The sequence below is a fragment of the Rhinatrema bivittatum genome, chromosome 3 (assembly GCF_901001135.1).
Source record: "Rhinatrema bivittatum chromosome 3, aRhiBiv1.1, whole genome shotgun sequence".
Taxonomy (NCBI): Eukaryota; Metazoa; Chordata; class Amphibia; order Gymnophiona; family Rhinatrematidae; genus Rhinatrema; species Rhinatrema bivittatum.
This window is the reverse complement of record NC_042617.1, coordinates 282,176,566-282,193,149: the sequence shown is the minus strand read 5'-3', so window position 1 is coordinate 282,193,149 and position 16,584 is coordinate 282,176,566. Positions and strand designations below refer to the sequence as shown.

At 44.7% G+C, this 16,584-nt stretch overlaps 2 protein-coding genes across 2 annotated transcripts in view; one reads left to right on the top strand and one right to left on the bottom strand.

The window, feature by feature from the left end:
* Positions 1–10,080, bottom strand: part of LOC115087527 (retinol dehydrogenase 16-like) — a 51,676-nt gene extending 41,596 nt beyond the window's left edge. Inside the window, exon 1 of the mRNA XM_029594858.1 lies at positions 9,949–10,080. The gene's annotated coding sequence lies outside the window, so the exon portion shown is untranslated. The remainder of the gene's footprint in view (positions 1–9,948) is intronic.
* Positions 8,978–16,584, top strand: part of LOC115087528 (retinol dehydrogenase 7-like) — a 79,860-nt gene continuing 72,253 nt past the window's right edge. Inside the window, exon 1 of the mRNA XM_029594862.1 lies at positions 8,978–9,318. The gene's annotated coding sequence lies outside the window, so the exon portion shown is untranslated. The remainder of the gene's footprint in view (positions 9,319–16,584) is intronic.

Below are 16,584 nucleotides of genomic sequence, written 5' to 3'. Positions count from 1 at the left end.
GGCGCTATCTGATATGTTTTGGTTAGGACACACATTTTAGATATGCTAATCGCCTTGATGCACCAGAAGCTATTATTGCATATCTGAAATGTGCACCACAACCACGAAGAAACCTGTGAGTTAGGCCTGGTGCACCTTTTTCCTTATTGCATCGGCCTGTTTATTAGGTGACTTGGAGATAGTATATGTTTTGCAGCTCGCAAGCCGCAGCACTCACCTGATGCCACCAGTCTACTGCCCTTGCCCTCGTGGTGGGCCACCGCCAAATTCTCTGCCGGCATCTTGGGATGTTGCCATCACCACTGCCCCTCAGGGCTGTTCTAGACGCACGTGCACCGGACCGTGTGCTTCTTAAGGGGCTTGTGGAGGGAAATTGCCCAAGACGCCCATCAATGATATCACCACCTCAGCCCTATAAAGGGCTTCCCAGGGCTTCCTCTCTTCAGCAATGGGTCGCCCTCAATCCCGTGTAGTTTGAGTTGCTGCTTCTTACTGTGCTCCTGTGTTCAGCCTGCCTTGTCTTTCCAGCCTGGTCTTATCTAGCCACTGCCTTTCTTCCTGCTCTGCTGTGTCAGACCTTCTCCTTGTTTCCTACTCCAGCCCATGGACCGACTTCTGGATTCAACCCTAGCCTGGACACTGACCATTCTTGCCTGCCGTCCTGGCACTGACCCTAGCTTAACTCCTACGATTTCCTAAGACACTCTAGACCTGCCAGCCCTCAGAATCTGAGGGCTCAAGCCTAGGGGAATGGGGTTGGTATAGGTGAAGCTCCAGACTCATCTCTTCCCTGTATAACTCTACCAGCAGTCAGTAAGGACCTATGGGGACATCCCCGTAGTTTGAGCCAACCTCACCACAGCAACAAGATTCCACGAATATTACACAATACAGCAGTTCAGTATCATTCATTGTCCTTGCACTGATCAAGCCTCAGGCAAATACCTGCTCATGGGGACAGGGGCCTGTATTATAGTACCCCACCACAAACAAATTAAGTGCCTACTCTATTATTCAAATAAGAGCGAGAATGAGCTTCTCCACTCCAGGCTAAAATATCAAAAAAAAATTTTTAAAGCATTTGCTAAATACTGTAGGACACAGAGAGGGTAATATTCCAGATAAAATTAGCCCGATAACTTGTCTCATATATTCAGCAGGATAAACATCCTCTGAATATATTAGCTTAACATTATCCAGTTACATATAGCTGGATTACTAAAAACCTAACCATCTATGTTTGAATATAACCATTTTGGTTTTTAAGTTATCCGGCCTCGTGTGACTCGGTAATTTGCTACTTATCCATATATCTTCAAAAGATATCTGGGTAAGCAGCACTGTGAAATTAAAATAAAAGAAGTATTAAAAGGGCCTACAGCCTGATTTTCAGCCTTCCCTACAAACTTTCCATAATGCCATGTTGAGCCATGCACCCAATAGCTCCAATTCCCTTTTAAATTTTATAAAACAAAAATGTGTTGTGGTCTGCGGATGCTCCCCCAGCCCCTTCCCCAGATCTAGTACAATTGTAAAATTCTGCTGCTGCTGGTCCCGCCCCCTGCCCCTGTGATGCATCTCCCTCCCGCCCTTTGAACCTTCCCACATCCCCTCAAATCCATATAAATCCCTGCTGACTATGCATTTATCGGCTCTTGGCATGATCCAGTGTAGCTTCTGTCATGGTTGCAATAGAAGCGTAAACTACCTTCCACTCCATTTGCATGCATGGTGTTGTCTTAGGACATTCAAAGGGAAAAGTCATAACTACAACTCTAAAATGCTACATATGTCCAATAGCACTATAAAAATGATAATTATAAAAACAGTGAGTCTCACCTCCAGTGTAACACACAGTTTTTAAAAAGGGTTCCAGGGTGATCCAGGAAACTACAGACTGGTTAGCATGCGTCAGTTCCAGAAAAAAATGGTTGAAACTATTATAAAGAACAAAATTACTGAACCTATAGATATTCATAGCTTAATGGGACAAAGCCAACATGAATTTAGCCAAGAGAAGTCTTGCCTCACAAATCTTTTTTATTTTTGAAGGTGTAAATAAGCATGTGGGTAAAGGTGAGCCAGTTGATATAGGGTATCTGGATTTTCAGAAATTATTTGACAAAGTCCCTTACGAGACACTCTTGGGATAGGAGGCAATGTTCTATTGTGGACTGAGAACTGGTTAGAAGATAGGAAACAGAGTAGCTCTAAATGGACAATTTTCTCAGTGGAGAAAGGTGAATGGTGGTGTGCCCCAGCTTTCTGCTGCTTTTAAACATATTTATAAGAGATGGGAAAAATGAGTGAGGTGATCAAATTTGCTGATGCTACAAAATGATTCAATGTTGTTAAATCCACAAGGGGAATTGTGAGAAATTGCAAGAGGAACTTGCGAGTCTGGGAGACTGGGCATCTAAATTCAGAAGACATCTAATGGTGACAAGTGCAAAGGGATGTGTGCAGGGAACAGCAACCCAAATTACAGCTATACAATGTAAGGTTCCCCTTTGGGAGTCACCACCCAGGAAAAGGATCTAGGTATCATCATGGATAAATACATTAAAATCTTCTGCTCTCAGTGTGCGGCAGTACTCAAGAAAGCAAATAGAATGTTATGAATTATAAGGAAAGGAATAAAAAATAAAAGAGAAAATATCATAATGCCTTTGTATCCCCTCCATGGTGAGACCACACCTTGAGTATTGTGTGCAATTCTGGTCACCGCATCTCAAAATGGAGATAGAAGAATTGGAAAAGGTATAGAGAAGGGTGATCAAAATGATAAGATGGTATGAGTCCCCTAAATGAAAGGGCTAAAGAGATGAGGGCTCTTCTGCTTGGAGAAGAGACGACTGAGGGGAGACAGGATAGAGATCTATAAAATAATGAGTGGCATGAAACGGGCAAATGCAAATTGGTTGCTTACTCTTTCAAAACTAAGACTAGGGGACACACAATGAAGTTACTGGGTAATACATTTAAGCATGGAATCTATCAGTCTTTTGGGAGCCTGCCATGTACTTGTGACCTGGATTGGCCGCAGTTGGAAACAGGATACTGGGCTTGTTGGACCTTTGATCTGACCCAGTATGGCAAATCTTGTTTCCTTCCCCTCTGCCCATCATCTTAGGTTGTACGCTCTTTAGGACAAGGACTTTCTCCCTTCCCTCCCTAGTCCTCCTCCCAGCGGTGGTTGGCAGAGTTCTCCCTTACTCCCTCCTTTGACAGCACAGATAAGTGCATCAGCAGAGGTATCAGTAGCCAAGTCCAGAGCTTGCAGTTCCTGCAGACACCAGTAACCCTTACTTCCCCCTCATTCCCCACACACATCTATGCACCAGGACCCAGGAAGGAACATACCTGGGAACTTTTCAGTGTAGTCATTCTTAGATTGGATGTGGAAGCTTGTCGGCCCACACTCGCGCAGTTTCTCTCTATATATTGATTTATCTTTCCCATTCCCTGCCATGCATGACCCCAGCACTATCCCCCTTCCCTGACCTCACAGCTTTCCCACTCGCTAGGTAGCTCACTCAGGAGACAGCAACCTTCTGATTCCTGCTCCAGGCCCTCCCAGCTCCAGAGACAACACAGGCTTGGTTCAATATATTTATTGACACAAATTTCAGCCCATAAAGGTAATACACTACATAAATTTCAGAAAATATGGCAGGCGTATCTAGACTGGAAAACAAGGACTTATGCTCCAGATGCTTGAATAATGAGGCCTACACAACGATTTACATGGTTATATACAATATCTACTAATGGTATTACAGAGAGCAGATAAACCTGGCTAGGGGATTCGCACGCCACTTTCTACTCCATTCATAATAGCTGAGGGGGCGGGGAGGGGTGGTAGGGATGGGTTAGTGGGGTGAATGCTGTGTGTTTTTTGTTGATGTCACACCATCCGTTTCCAGTACAGTTGCCTTTTTGTAGTTCTTTACTGTTCACTTTGCTTCTGTGATCGATATATACATACATGTCTGTGATATTATAAAAATTCACATGTATACTTAATGCAGCACACAATAAAAATTTTGAATTACAAAAAAAAAAAAGGAAACAGGAGAGGACGGAATGAAACTGAGGGAGGAGAAAACAGATAACTTTAGCATAACAAATTTTACATGCGTTTGGAAAGTGATGCATAAAGCAAAAAGTGAAAAAAAAAATCATCAAAACAGTGATAACAGTTTATTGAGATGCCCAATTCTGATCCTACTAGTAATGGTGACCCCTTAGTGGTAGGTAGGTATCTATTTATTTAATTGCTTACTTATTTATTTACTTAAAATCACTTGTATCTCAAACCATAAACACGAAAACATCCACAAAAATTCATGATTAAAATTAATATGTACATAGTTAAACAAGTAAGACTTATTAGAGATAATATGTCCTTTTTCAATAAGTGTTTAACTGATTAACTGTAGGAATGCGTTGATATTAAATCTTTGAATGCTTGGTTAAAAACTGAGTTTTTAGGGCTTTCCTGAATTCCTTTGAGTTACTGATATTGCAGAGTTGAAGGGATAAGGAGTTCCACAATGTTGGACCAGCAATTGAAAAGGCCTGTTTTCTAGTGCAATCAATACGGGCGTGACATGGTGAAGGAATATCGAGTAACTGTTGTTGTGATGAACGTAGTGTTCTGCTGGGGGTATATAACTTGAGTGTTGCTTGTGTCCAGGGGAATGTGATGTGATCATTAGATGATGGATAATGGTAGCCAGTTTATATTGAATTCTCCACTGCACTGGGAGCCAGTGGAATGAGAACAAAACTGGTGTGATATGATCACATATATTGGAACCGGTCAATAGTTGTGCTGCTGCACGTTTAATCTATAAAGCGCAAAGAATATTTTGTGGTAGACCAATGAAGAATGAGTTACAGTAATCTATTGATGAAAAAATGAAAGATTGGAGAACAGTTCTGAAATCATTCTTATCTAGGTGTCATAGTGGATAACACATTGAAATCGTCGGTGCAGTGTGCTGCGGCAGTCAAAAAAGCAAACAGAATGTTGGGAATTATTAGAAAGGGAATGGTGAATAAAACGGAAAATGTCATAATGCCTCTGTATCGCTCCATGGTGAGACCGCACCTTGAATACTGTGTACAATTCTGGTCGCCGCATCTCAAAAAAGATATAATTGCAATGGAGAAGGTACAGAGAAGGGCTACCAAAATGATAAGGGGAATGGAACAACTCCCCTATGAGGAAAGACTAAAGAGGTTAGGACTTTTCAGCTTGGAGAAGAGATGACTGAGGGGGGATATGATAGAGGTGTTTAAAATCATGAGAGGTCTAGAACGGGTAGATGTGAATCGGTTATTTACTCTTCCGGATAATAGAAAGATTAGGGGGCACTCCATGAAGTTAGCATGGGGCACATTTAAAACTAATCGGAGAAAGTTCTTTTTTACCCAACTCACAATTAGACTCTGGAATTTGTTGCCGGAGGATGTGGTTAGTGCAGTTAATATAGCTGTGTTTAAAAAAGGATTGGATAAGTTCTTGGAGGAGAAGTCCATTACCTGCTATTAAGTTCACTTAGAGAATAGCCACTGCCATTAGCAATGGTTACATGGAATAGACTTAGTTTTTGGGTACTTGCCAGGTTCTTATGGCCTGGATTGGCCACTGTTGGAAACAGGATGCTGGGCTTGATGGACCCTTGGTCTGACCCAGTATGGCATTTTCTTATGTTCTTATGTTCTAATGTGTTGTGGCATTTTTAGTTTCAGAAACGAGGTTTTTGTAATGCCTGAAATACGTGGTTTTCTGGGATTTAAAAAACAACAACATTTTCCCTCTATGCTGGACTCCAAATAGAAATAGACAAGTCATTAAAGCAGTATAAGCATCTGTTTTTATTTTTATGTAATATTACATGAGAAGTACACTCAGGGTACTTCTGAAAAACTAATGCATACAACCTGGTTAAAAAAAATATGCTGGTTAGCATGATCTTGGTCCTAAATACAATCATGTACAAGTACAGCACATCTTTTTATTACCATAAGCAAGGATGATTCATCACTATATCTATTTTCTACCAGACATAATTCATTCTTCAACTGTGTCACAGTGGCATCTGCATACCCAAGGATCATTCAAATTTCAGTGTTTTATCTAGTACAGGGATCAGGTTTTACAACAACTAATATATATTTTTTATTAAAATCTAGAAATAGTGTTCCTAGAAAGAATAAGTAAAGAACTGTTTGATTTGAATTGATCAGAGAGACACAATAAAACCCCTTGACTTCGACAGTTTCATGGTTAGAGATGAATCGAATATGACCCCTAAGTTATGTACCTTCTTAGAAATATGGACAATTTGATTATTATAACAGAAAGTCTGGGATCTCATATTTAATGCAGGGACCTAGAATGAGAACTTCAGATTTTTTTAATATTTACTGCTAGCCGGTCATGAGATAACCAACTTTTAATGCTTGAAAGTCAAAGGAGCCAATGTAATAATAAGACCCATAGCAAATAGGCACTAGTTCTGAGCATGGGTTTTGATTACCACGTGTGGCTAAAGCTGGTGCATCCACGGGATGTAAAAAAAAAATAAATTATGCAAATTATTTGCACGTAGAAATCCATGTACTCATGAAGAAATGCGTGTACATAAGCGTGGTAAGGTCCTATGTAATAAGCGGCCGCATCCATGCCGAAATGTTGTGCCGATAATCCACATATAATAGCGAGCGAGTGGACGGGTCTCCCTGTTCAGTGAAAGCATGACCTTGGAATGAATGTTTAATATTTCAAATACTTGTTTGCTGCAGTTTTGCTTCTCCTAGTTAAATGTAACTTTGCCTCCTGTGAATGACCTATTGTTAATTAGTTGTTAAACAATGTTAACCCCCAGGTTCCATGTAAACCGATCTGATATGTCACATGTCATGAAGGTCGGTATATAAAAGAATTAATTAAATAAATAAATAAATAAATAAATATTTTCATGGGTGATAACTCACATCGCATGGCAGCGAGATAGGTGCTCAGCTGGGCTTAAATCAGGACGCTCGAGCACCCAGAAAGGCGCCTAGCTAATCACACATCTGGCCATGTGGCAAAATTCAACAGTAGCGGTCCATGAAGTTTTCAAGAGGAAAAAGATCTAGCTGACGTGGACACAGATTTCTGTAAATAAGGCCAAGAGTTGAAAGGAGAGAACAAAGAGGAGCTATGTAAATGTTAAGAGCAGCAGTAATATGGGTAGCCAGGACTGACGCTTCTGCCCACACCCGTCCCTTTACAACCAATAAATACACATAACACAAATTGGGATCAACAGGCCGCCGCTTTTATTAACAAATATCCCGGAGCCCGGGCCAGCTCTCTGTAACAATCAATTACCCCTCCCCCTCCCGCCGCCCATCAGCCACAGACCAGCAAGACGGGCAATCAGAGGCTATCCCAGCCTGTATGCAGTCACATCACAAACATGCCCCCCACAACTCCCGCCGAGCAAGGGACCGACCACGTCGACCCCCGCCACCGCCCAAGCAAGGAGTCGCACCAACAACACCTGCACCCAGTTATTCAGTTAGGAACCACTGACCTGACACTTGTCAAGTCCGACACTTTTAACAATTGCATACTCCCCCAATTGGCTCGAGCTACCCGCTCACTCCCCCAGCTGCAACAAAGCCAAACCCCCAAACCATAACAGCAAACAAAACTTAGGGCTGGGCGAGCGGGTATCGGCGTCCAGGCGCACGGCAGGGAAGCAGCAAATGCCTGCCGGATCACAGAATCCGCCCACAACTCCTCCCACTCCCGACTGCCCCGGCTACAGGGGAACCAATAGGTTCCCTAGGAATCCCAAGGTTTGAAAATAAACCTCCTCCTATCCCCCTCCCCCCGCCTACTCCTGCAGCACGGGCCCGGATACTGGCAGCCGCAGCTTCTCCCGACTGTAAAATCCCTGGCTTGCCAGGGAAATGCCTGAAACCATATTACGTTGGCCAGTCGGGTACAAGGCCCGCCTGACCTTGCAAAAGAGCAGAGCCTTGTGGTACACCCATAGAGATGGGATGCCAAGAAGAGGAAGAGGAAGCTATGTGCACTTGGTAAAACCGTTCAGAAAGAAGAGAGTAAAACCAAGATATTCTAGCATCAGTGAAATGGGTTAGGAGGATGATATGATTTATTGTATTGAATGCTGAACTTATGGCTAGTAGAATTAACATGTAGCAAGTACCAGTGTTGAATCCTCTGAGCATGGTATCAGTACTGGATAAAAGAAGGATTTCAGTATCATGATAACGGCAGAAACCAAATTGATATTGGGTACTTGCCAGGTTCTTATGGCCTGGATCGGCCACTGTTGGAAACAGGTTGCTGGGCTTGATGGACCCTTGGTCTGACCCAGTATGGCATTTTCTTATGTTCTTAATGACTGGGTAAAGGGCAACCAATGGCTTTTTAAAAATGTGGCGGCAAGTAATCTGAATATAGAGAATGGTTAATGAAAGGTATGGCAGCAGTGGCCTCAACAGGTCAGCTTGCCAGCAGTGTGTGTCAGAGGTCTCCATCCAGACCCTGCCATATTTAAGATCAGTGTAGTGAGGTGTGCTAGTGTAGTGTAGTGTTGTGGAATGAGCTACCCATGGAGTTGACATATCTTTTCTGATTACAAATCTTTCAGAAAAACAGGTGAAAGCGCATTTCTTTCGTTTGGCCTTTTCTTGATACTTTCCTCTTCAATTAAACATGCGTCTTATAATTTTATTTTGCTTACTGTATTGATATGTTTGTAATATGATATTGTATTGTTCATTTGTTTTATTATTCACCACTTAGCACAGTTTTTCTGCTATAGGAGGTATAAAAAAAATCTGTAAATAATAAATAAACAGTGTGTACCACTCCCCATTGGGAGGGATTGTAAGTATAACACCCCCTACACTCGTGTGATGCAGTCAGAGGGTCCAGGCACAGGGCTGAAGAAGCGGGTGTCTCTCTAGCAGAGGACACTTGTTGGGCCTTATCCCTCTGCAGGGGAGGGTCTGGAGAGAAGAGAAGCAGGAGAATTTCAGGAGTCCAGGAGGGGAATTTGTGGGAGTCCGGAGTGTTGCAAGAAGAGTTCCTGAGAAAGGAGCAGGTTCTGAGGAGATCCAGGAGAGAAGGGGATTCTGCAGAATCCTGGATGAGGGTGCGGGGAGCCCTGAGGGAGAACGGGGCTGCCAGGGAAAACCCACAGAGTGATCAAGCAAATCAGCCAGAAACTCACCCAAGAGGAGAGAGAGAAAGGAAACAAAAGGATCGGCATCACCCCGAAGGTACTGGGAGGGTTCAGGGAGGAAGGGTGCCTGTACAGTCTACTTTTGTGGGAAGATTACTGGAGTTTGTATGAAGAGACAGAGTTTATGCTATTGGACTTTGGGTTGCTGGAGTGCACTATCCACTGATCTACTGCTTTGGAATTTACTTTTTTCTGCCATCAGTTTTAGTAAAGACTTATTTTGAACAGAACTGGAGTGAAAAAGTGATTTTTGGTGTGACTGACTGGTGTGCAGAAGAGCCCCAGAGTGAAGGAAAAACCCTAAGGACCTTGAAAAGACTGCATATTCTCCCATGTGGGAACCCTGGGAGGTCATGGGGTCTTTGTGGTCAGTGACCGTTTCCATGCCCAAGAGATGACTGGGAAAAGAGGGTACAACAGTAAGATAAAACTGTAGGGAGGACAAGGACAATTCCCAGGTTCTGATGCTGGTCGGCATTTCCCCTGGTCAGATCTGATTTCTGGCCAGATGGCAGGATACAGCGTATTTTTCACTGTAGTTACAGAGCTCTTGCTTTCATGGGCCTTCTCCTGCACTCCCATCCAGGCAGCCCAGACTCCTGTAGAAACCCCACTGAGCCTGGTTTGAAAAACTACCCAAGAAATCGGGTTTGTGGAGCAGGCTTACCGCCTCAAGCAGTTCCTCAGCTCTCCTGCGAAGCTTCTGGTTTTGAGGGAGGAAAGAAGGAAGGCAGGGTCAGCTCCTGGCAGCATAAGCGCCTGACAGCTTTAAGATCTGCTGCGCCGCCTGAGGCCCCCACCCCTGCCTCCCTTCCCGTGCTCTGACGGGAAGCTGCAAGGAGAGGAGGCGGGCACAGCACAGCTCGCCCACAGCCTCCCTCCTCCTGCAGATCTCCAGTAGCAAGGGCTGTCTTGATCCTGCCCAGGCTATATAACCGTTTTTGCAGTGCCGGGGAGCTGCTGAAGTGAGGCACACATAGAGGGAGGGATGGAGGAAAGAAGGAAGACAAGGAGAGAGAGAGGAGAAGATGGCAGTGACAGAGGAGGAGACACTATAGGGAGAAGAGATGAGAAGGATCGGGGAAGAGGGGATAGATGCAGAGGGAGTGTCATGAAAGGGAGGGAGAAGAGATAGAAAGGAGGGACACAGGAGATGGAAAGGTAGAGGGAAAATGGTTTGTATGTGTGTGATTGTAGTTAAAATGTCTTACATTTTATTTTAAAAAGTGTTTGTGGGGCAGGATGATGAGGGAGGAGCATGTGCTCAAAATCTGTTGCTTAAACATTGCCGCCACCCCTTGGCAGCTCTGTAGCTACTGCTCCTCTGAGCAGAGTCATTGTGGGAGAAAAAATTATGATCTTCCAGAAAAGGCCAAACACATTTATAACACAAATTCCAACTCTTCCTAAATAGATAGGATGTTGAGTGGATGTCCCATATGGCTTTAAACTGCTGTCCAGCAGCTCATCTCACATGCACAGGCAGCAGCCCAGTCCAGGTTTTTATTAGCTGGAATCTGCTCAAAAGTCCAAACAAACTTTCTAATAAGTAACATCACCTTCATTTTGCAGAAAAACACAGCAAGTGATAATATAGTGGATTTTTTTTAAACATATAAAGTAAAGCACACAAAGGTAAACAAACTGTAGTACATTTCTCTTGCTAATCAAGCCACAGAAATGCAACCACACAGTCAAAGTTACTTTCCCATCTAGCCAGAAGTAAATACAAGCCAGATTTGGGCAAATTGGAGAAAAACTCCATTTCTAGCGGTCTTTATACTAAAAAAACACAGAGAAGTTAATTAGCACATCTTACCTGCTCAGTAGTTAGAACAAAGGTCACTTAATGACCTCTGACACTGGCAGCTTGAGGATGGGAGAGAGCAAGAGGAGGGAAGCACATGGGGGAATAATTCACTCTCATGCTCAAAACTGACTTAAAACATAGAAATAACAGAGTGCTTCCATTATTACATCTTTGATATTAACAAATAGAACTGTAAAAAACGGAGTAAGGATTTTTGGTTCCTTATGGAAATAACCGGTCACAATAGAGAAGCTCCCCTGCAGGTTGCATATTAGAAGAATCCAGAACAGCTCACAAGTGTACCCAAAGAAAAGTGCATTAGATAGAGGCAATGAATATTTCCAGCTCAATCTTGTCAATAGGAGAAATATTTCTCATTGTTTAATGTCTGCTTCATATGCCCTAGACTATACAGACCTTGGCTTGAGTCCAAGTGCATCTGGGAGCTTTAAATTGCTCATAAAGTCACTAAATGAAAAGTTCTTAAGAGCATTATATGTGAAAAAACCTCTAGATACAACCCTCAAGTAAAACTAAACTACTGCTAAAATTATTTGGTATCATCATTCAACGAATCCTCATATATGGGAGTGATACCTGGGGTCTATCATTAACCCTAAACCAGAATCAAACAGAACCCTGATAGCAGTCCTACACCTCCAGTTATGCAAATAGATACTCGGTATCCACAGAAGCACTCCTAATAATGGGTGCAGAGCAGAATGGAGAAATTACTTATCTGATAATTTCCTTTTCCTTAGTGTAGACAGATGGACTCAGGACAAGTGGGTTTATGCTCCCCTGCCAACAGATAGAGACAGCGTATGCTGATGTCAGCATTCTCTTCAAAAGCAACTGTGGACAGACTAGCAAAAAAATTGATTAAAAACATGATTAAAATAAATAACCAGAACTGTACTCAACCAACCATAAACACTGAACTCCAAGCCAGGGGCTGGATGAAGACTTACCAGTTGTCCCTTGGGACTCAGAGCCTCACAGGAGGACTGTTGACACAAGCATCCGGCAGCCATGGGCAGGAATCTGAGTCCATCTGTCTACACTAAGGAAAACAAAATTATCAGGTAAGTAATTTCTCCATTTCCTAGCGTGTAGACAGATGGACTCAGGACCAGTGGGATGTACCAAAGCTACTCCACAACAGGGTGGGAGGCTGTCCACAGTCCAGTCAACACCGCACGTGCAAAGGCTGCATCTTCCAGGGCCATCTTCCAGACAATAAAACCTGGAAAAAGTGTTTAAAGGAGAACCATGTCTCAGCTCAGCAGATATTGAAGGGAGACAACAGACTAACCTCTGCCCATGACACTGCCTGAGCTCTAGTGGAATGAGCCCTAACCTGAGTAGGCATCGGCTTTCCAGCATCTACATATGCAGCTTTGACCACCTCCTTAATCCAACAAGCTATGATAGACCGTGAAGTCGGGGCACCCTGCTTACTCCTGCAATAGAGAACAAACAGGCAATCCGTTTTTCGAAAACACTCAGAGACTTCCAGAGATGGCACAAGATGCTTAATATCCAAGGAGCACAAAAGGCGAAACTCCTCTGCATCCCTGACCTTATCCAGGGATGGCAAGGAGATGGACTGATTCAAATGAAAGTCCAAGACTACCTTGAGCAAGAAGGATGGAACAGTACGCAGCTGTAATACCCTCAGAGTCACTCAAAGGAACGGCTCCCGGCAAGACAAAGCCTGCAATTGAGAAATCCAACACTCAGAACATATAGCCACCAGGAACACAGTCTTCAAAGTCAACAACTGTAAAGAAAGGCTACGCAGTGGTCAGAACATAGGGCCAGACAAAAGGTCCAGCACCAAATTAAGACTCTACAATGGAACCAGTAACCTCAAGGAAGGCCTAAGGTGCTTCACTCCCTTCAAAAAATGTGCCTTATCAGGTTGAGACGACCAGGAAACACCATTCACCAGGCCTCTGAAACAGGCAAGAGCCACAACCTGAACCTTCAAGGAATTAAGAGCCAAGCCTTTTTTCAATCCATCCTGTAAAAATCTAGAATGAAAGGAATCTTAAATGAATGAGGAAGAATACCCCATTCCTCACACCAGGCCTCAAAAACTCTCCAAACGTGCACATAAGCTAAGGAAGTAGAGAACTTGCAAGTGTGAAGTAAAATGGCAATAACCGCAGAGGAATAACAATGCTTTAATAGGCGAGACCTCTCAAGGGCCAAACGATAAGACAGAATAGAGTCAGAACCTTGTGAAGAACCGATCCCTGTTGAAGCAGATCCATGTGCGGCGGAAGACGAAGGGGGGCCTCCACCAGGAGTTGGCGCAAATGTGCATACCATGGATGCCTGGGCCAGTCCAGCACCACCAGGAGTACTAGCCCCCTGTGGCCTTTGATTTTGCAAATTATCCTGCTCAGCAAGGGCCAAGGAGGAAAAGCTTAAAGTAATTTGTCTTCCGGCTAGACCTGTATGACAGCATCTATTCACAGGGACCACTGATCTCTCCTGCGACTATAGAAGCGAGGAACCTTCACATTTCGAGAAGTCGCTGGCAGGACTAGGAGCTGAAGGCCCCAGCAATCCACAATCAGCTGAAATGCCTTGGCTGCCAAAACCTACTCTCCTGGGTCCAGACTCTCCTGCTGAGAAAATTCACTCTTACATTGTCTTTTCCTGCAATGAGAGAGGCTGAGATCATCTACAGATGACCTTCCGCCCATTCCATCAGCTGGTCTAGTTCCAGCAGCACTTGCTGGCTCTTGGTTCCTCCCAGGCAATTGATATAGGCCATCTTCGTCGTGTTGTCAGACATCACGCGAACGGCTTCTTTCCACATCCTGTGGCTGAACTGCAAGCATGCCAGCCATACTGCCCAAGCCTCCAGGCAATTGATGTTCCAGCGGGACTCTTCGGCATTCCAGCACCCCTGGGCCATTAACTCCAGACAGTGAGCCCTCCAACTGTGGAGACTCGCATCTGGCCAGAGAGGACAAGGGAACTCCCTTTCTCAGATGATCCTCCTGCAACCACAACTGGGGGTAGGAACAGATTTCCATCGCGAAATGGAGCCAAACTGAATAATCTTGAGACTGTGGGTTCCAACGAGATAGCAGAGTGTGCTGAAGAGGACACATATGTGCCCTTGCCCATGGTACCACTGCCAGGGTAGATGCCATCAAGCTGAGTACTTATAGGTAAGACCACATTGTTGGGAGTATGGTGTTCATCAACTGAGACACTTGAGACATCAATCTCTGAATCCGAAATTCCGGTAGGAAAACTCTGTCCTGTCCCGTCCCATGTTGAACTGGATCCCTAAACACAACAATGACTGGGATGACTGAAGATTGCTCTTGGTCAGGTTCACCACCCAACTAAGCACCTGCAATAAGGAGCTCACCTTGTATATCACCAGGCGGCTTTCTTCCTAAGACTTGGCTCGAATCAGCCAGTTGTCCAAATATGGGTGCACCAGGATTCCTTCTTTTCACAAGGCTGCTGCTACTACCACCATAATCTTGGAAAAAGAACTGGGAGTAGTGGCTAGACCAAACGGCAGTGCCCAAAACTGATAATGGCGCCACAACACCGCAAAGTGTAGAAAGCATTGGTATTCCAATCGGATGGGAATATGAAGGTAAGCTTCTGACAGATCCAAGGAAGTTAGAAATTCCCCTGACTGCACCACCATTATTACAGAGTGTAAGGTTTCCATTTGAAAAAGTCATCTTCAAGTGACAGTTGACCCTCTTGAGATCCAAGATGGGATGAAAGGAGCCCTCCTTCTTTGGCACAACAAAATAAATGGAATATCATCCCATACTTTCTTGAGACGTGGGCACTGGAACCATAGCCCTCAGTCTAAGGAGCCTTTGAAGCGTGAACTCCACTGCCTGCTTCTTCTGCGGGGAGCGGCATGGGGACACCATGAACATGTCCCGAGGAATACTGTGAAATTCCAGTGCATACCATTCGCATATCACCTCCAGGACCCACTAGTCTGATGTGATCTTGACCCATTTCCGATAAAAGAGAGAGAGAGACGTCCCCCTATTTCCTGTTACAGAAGGTGGGTCAGCAAACCTTCATTGGGAAGCTCAGAAGGTCCACCACCTGAGTCCGTTCCTCTCTTGGGCTGCCGGGGATGAAAGGACTGAGACATTCCGAAAGGCCAAGTCCACTGAAAGGTCACCCCTCTGTAGGGATGAAAATGCCTGGAACCCAGGAAACAACCCCTCATACCAAAGGGGTGCTGTAACTGTTTCTTATCCTCTGGCAAATGAGGCACCGGAGACTCGCCCCACTTACTGGCCAGTTTCTCCAACTCACTCCCAAACAAGAGCGAGCCTTTAAAGGGCATCTTGGTAACAGTGGCTTTGGAAGCTGTGTCAGCTTTCCAATTTTGCAACCAGAGTTGACGCCTGAACGCTATCACTGAAGCTACTCCTCTAGCTGAGGTTCGGACAAAATCACAGCCTGCGTCAGCTAAAAAGGCAGCAGCAGGTTCCATAAACGCCCTGGAATTCCCTCCAGACTCATCAACCTCCTGAGAGAGAAGCAGACAAGATCTCACCACTAGGGCACAACAGGAGGCAAGCTGTAAACTCATTGCCACTGCCTCAAAGGCTTGCCTAAGAATAGTCTTAATCCTTCTATCATGTACATCCTTCAAGGCCACTCCTCCCTCTACAGGGATAGTCATCCGCTTAGACATGGGCACATACCAGAGCAGCCATTTTGGAAAAACGCAAACACTTTCTCACACCCGGATCCAGGGGTTACAGGCCTTCCAATGTCCAACCCCCTTTAAAATTTGCCTCTGAGACATCCCATTCCAGATTAATCAATTCCTGGATGGCATCCATCACCGGGAATAAACAAGAGGCTTTACATAAGAAAACCAAAATTGGATATTTCCTTGGCTCTGACATAGCATCCAAACCAGGAACACCCAGCTGTTTCAATGTCTGGGAAATCTGGGCCGGCAGTTCATCTCTATGAAAGAATCACACCATGGTTCGATACGGTTCCAGCCCTGGAGGAATTTCCCCATCTTCCAGGGAATTAGGATCAATGTCTTCACCGGTGCTATCTGGATTCCTGTCTGGAACACCCACAGGGAGCCGAGGCGAGCCCCAGTGCTTACACATAGGACTGGAAGAGGGAGGAGCCACCGGCTGATGGTCTGACTGGACAGAAATGGAGGAAGCGGAGGACTGCGCCTGAAGAAAGGTGTGTAAATCCTTGAAAGGATTCCACCCAAGAAAAATCAGCTGCGCCCAGACCAAGCCCAGAAGGAACTGGAGCTGGTCCCGCAGAACTGCCCTCGCCAGCAGAGGAGCCAGTCAAGGGAGAACCAAGATCTGGCATCCCTCCAGTCAAGAGCCAGGCTTAGCAAAATCCGAGGAAGACAACTCTCCCTGAGCATCTGAACAGCGCTGACACAGGTTAGAAGCAAGGTCAGGCGCCCAATAACTGAGTGCACAACACGTGCGC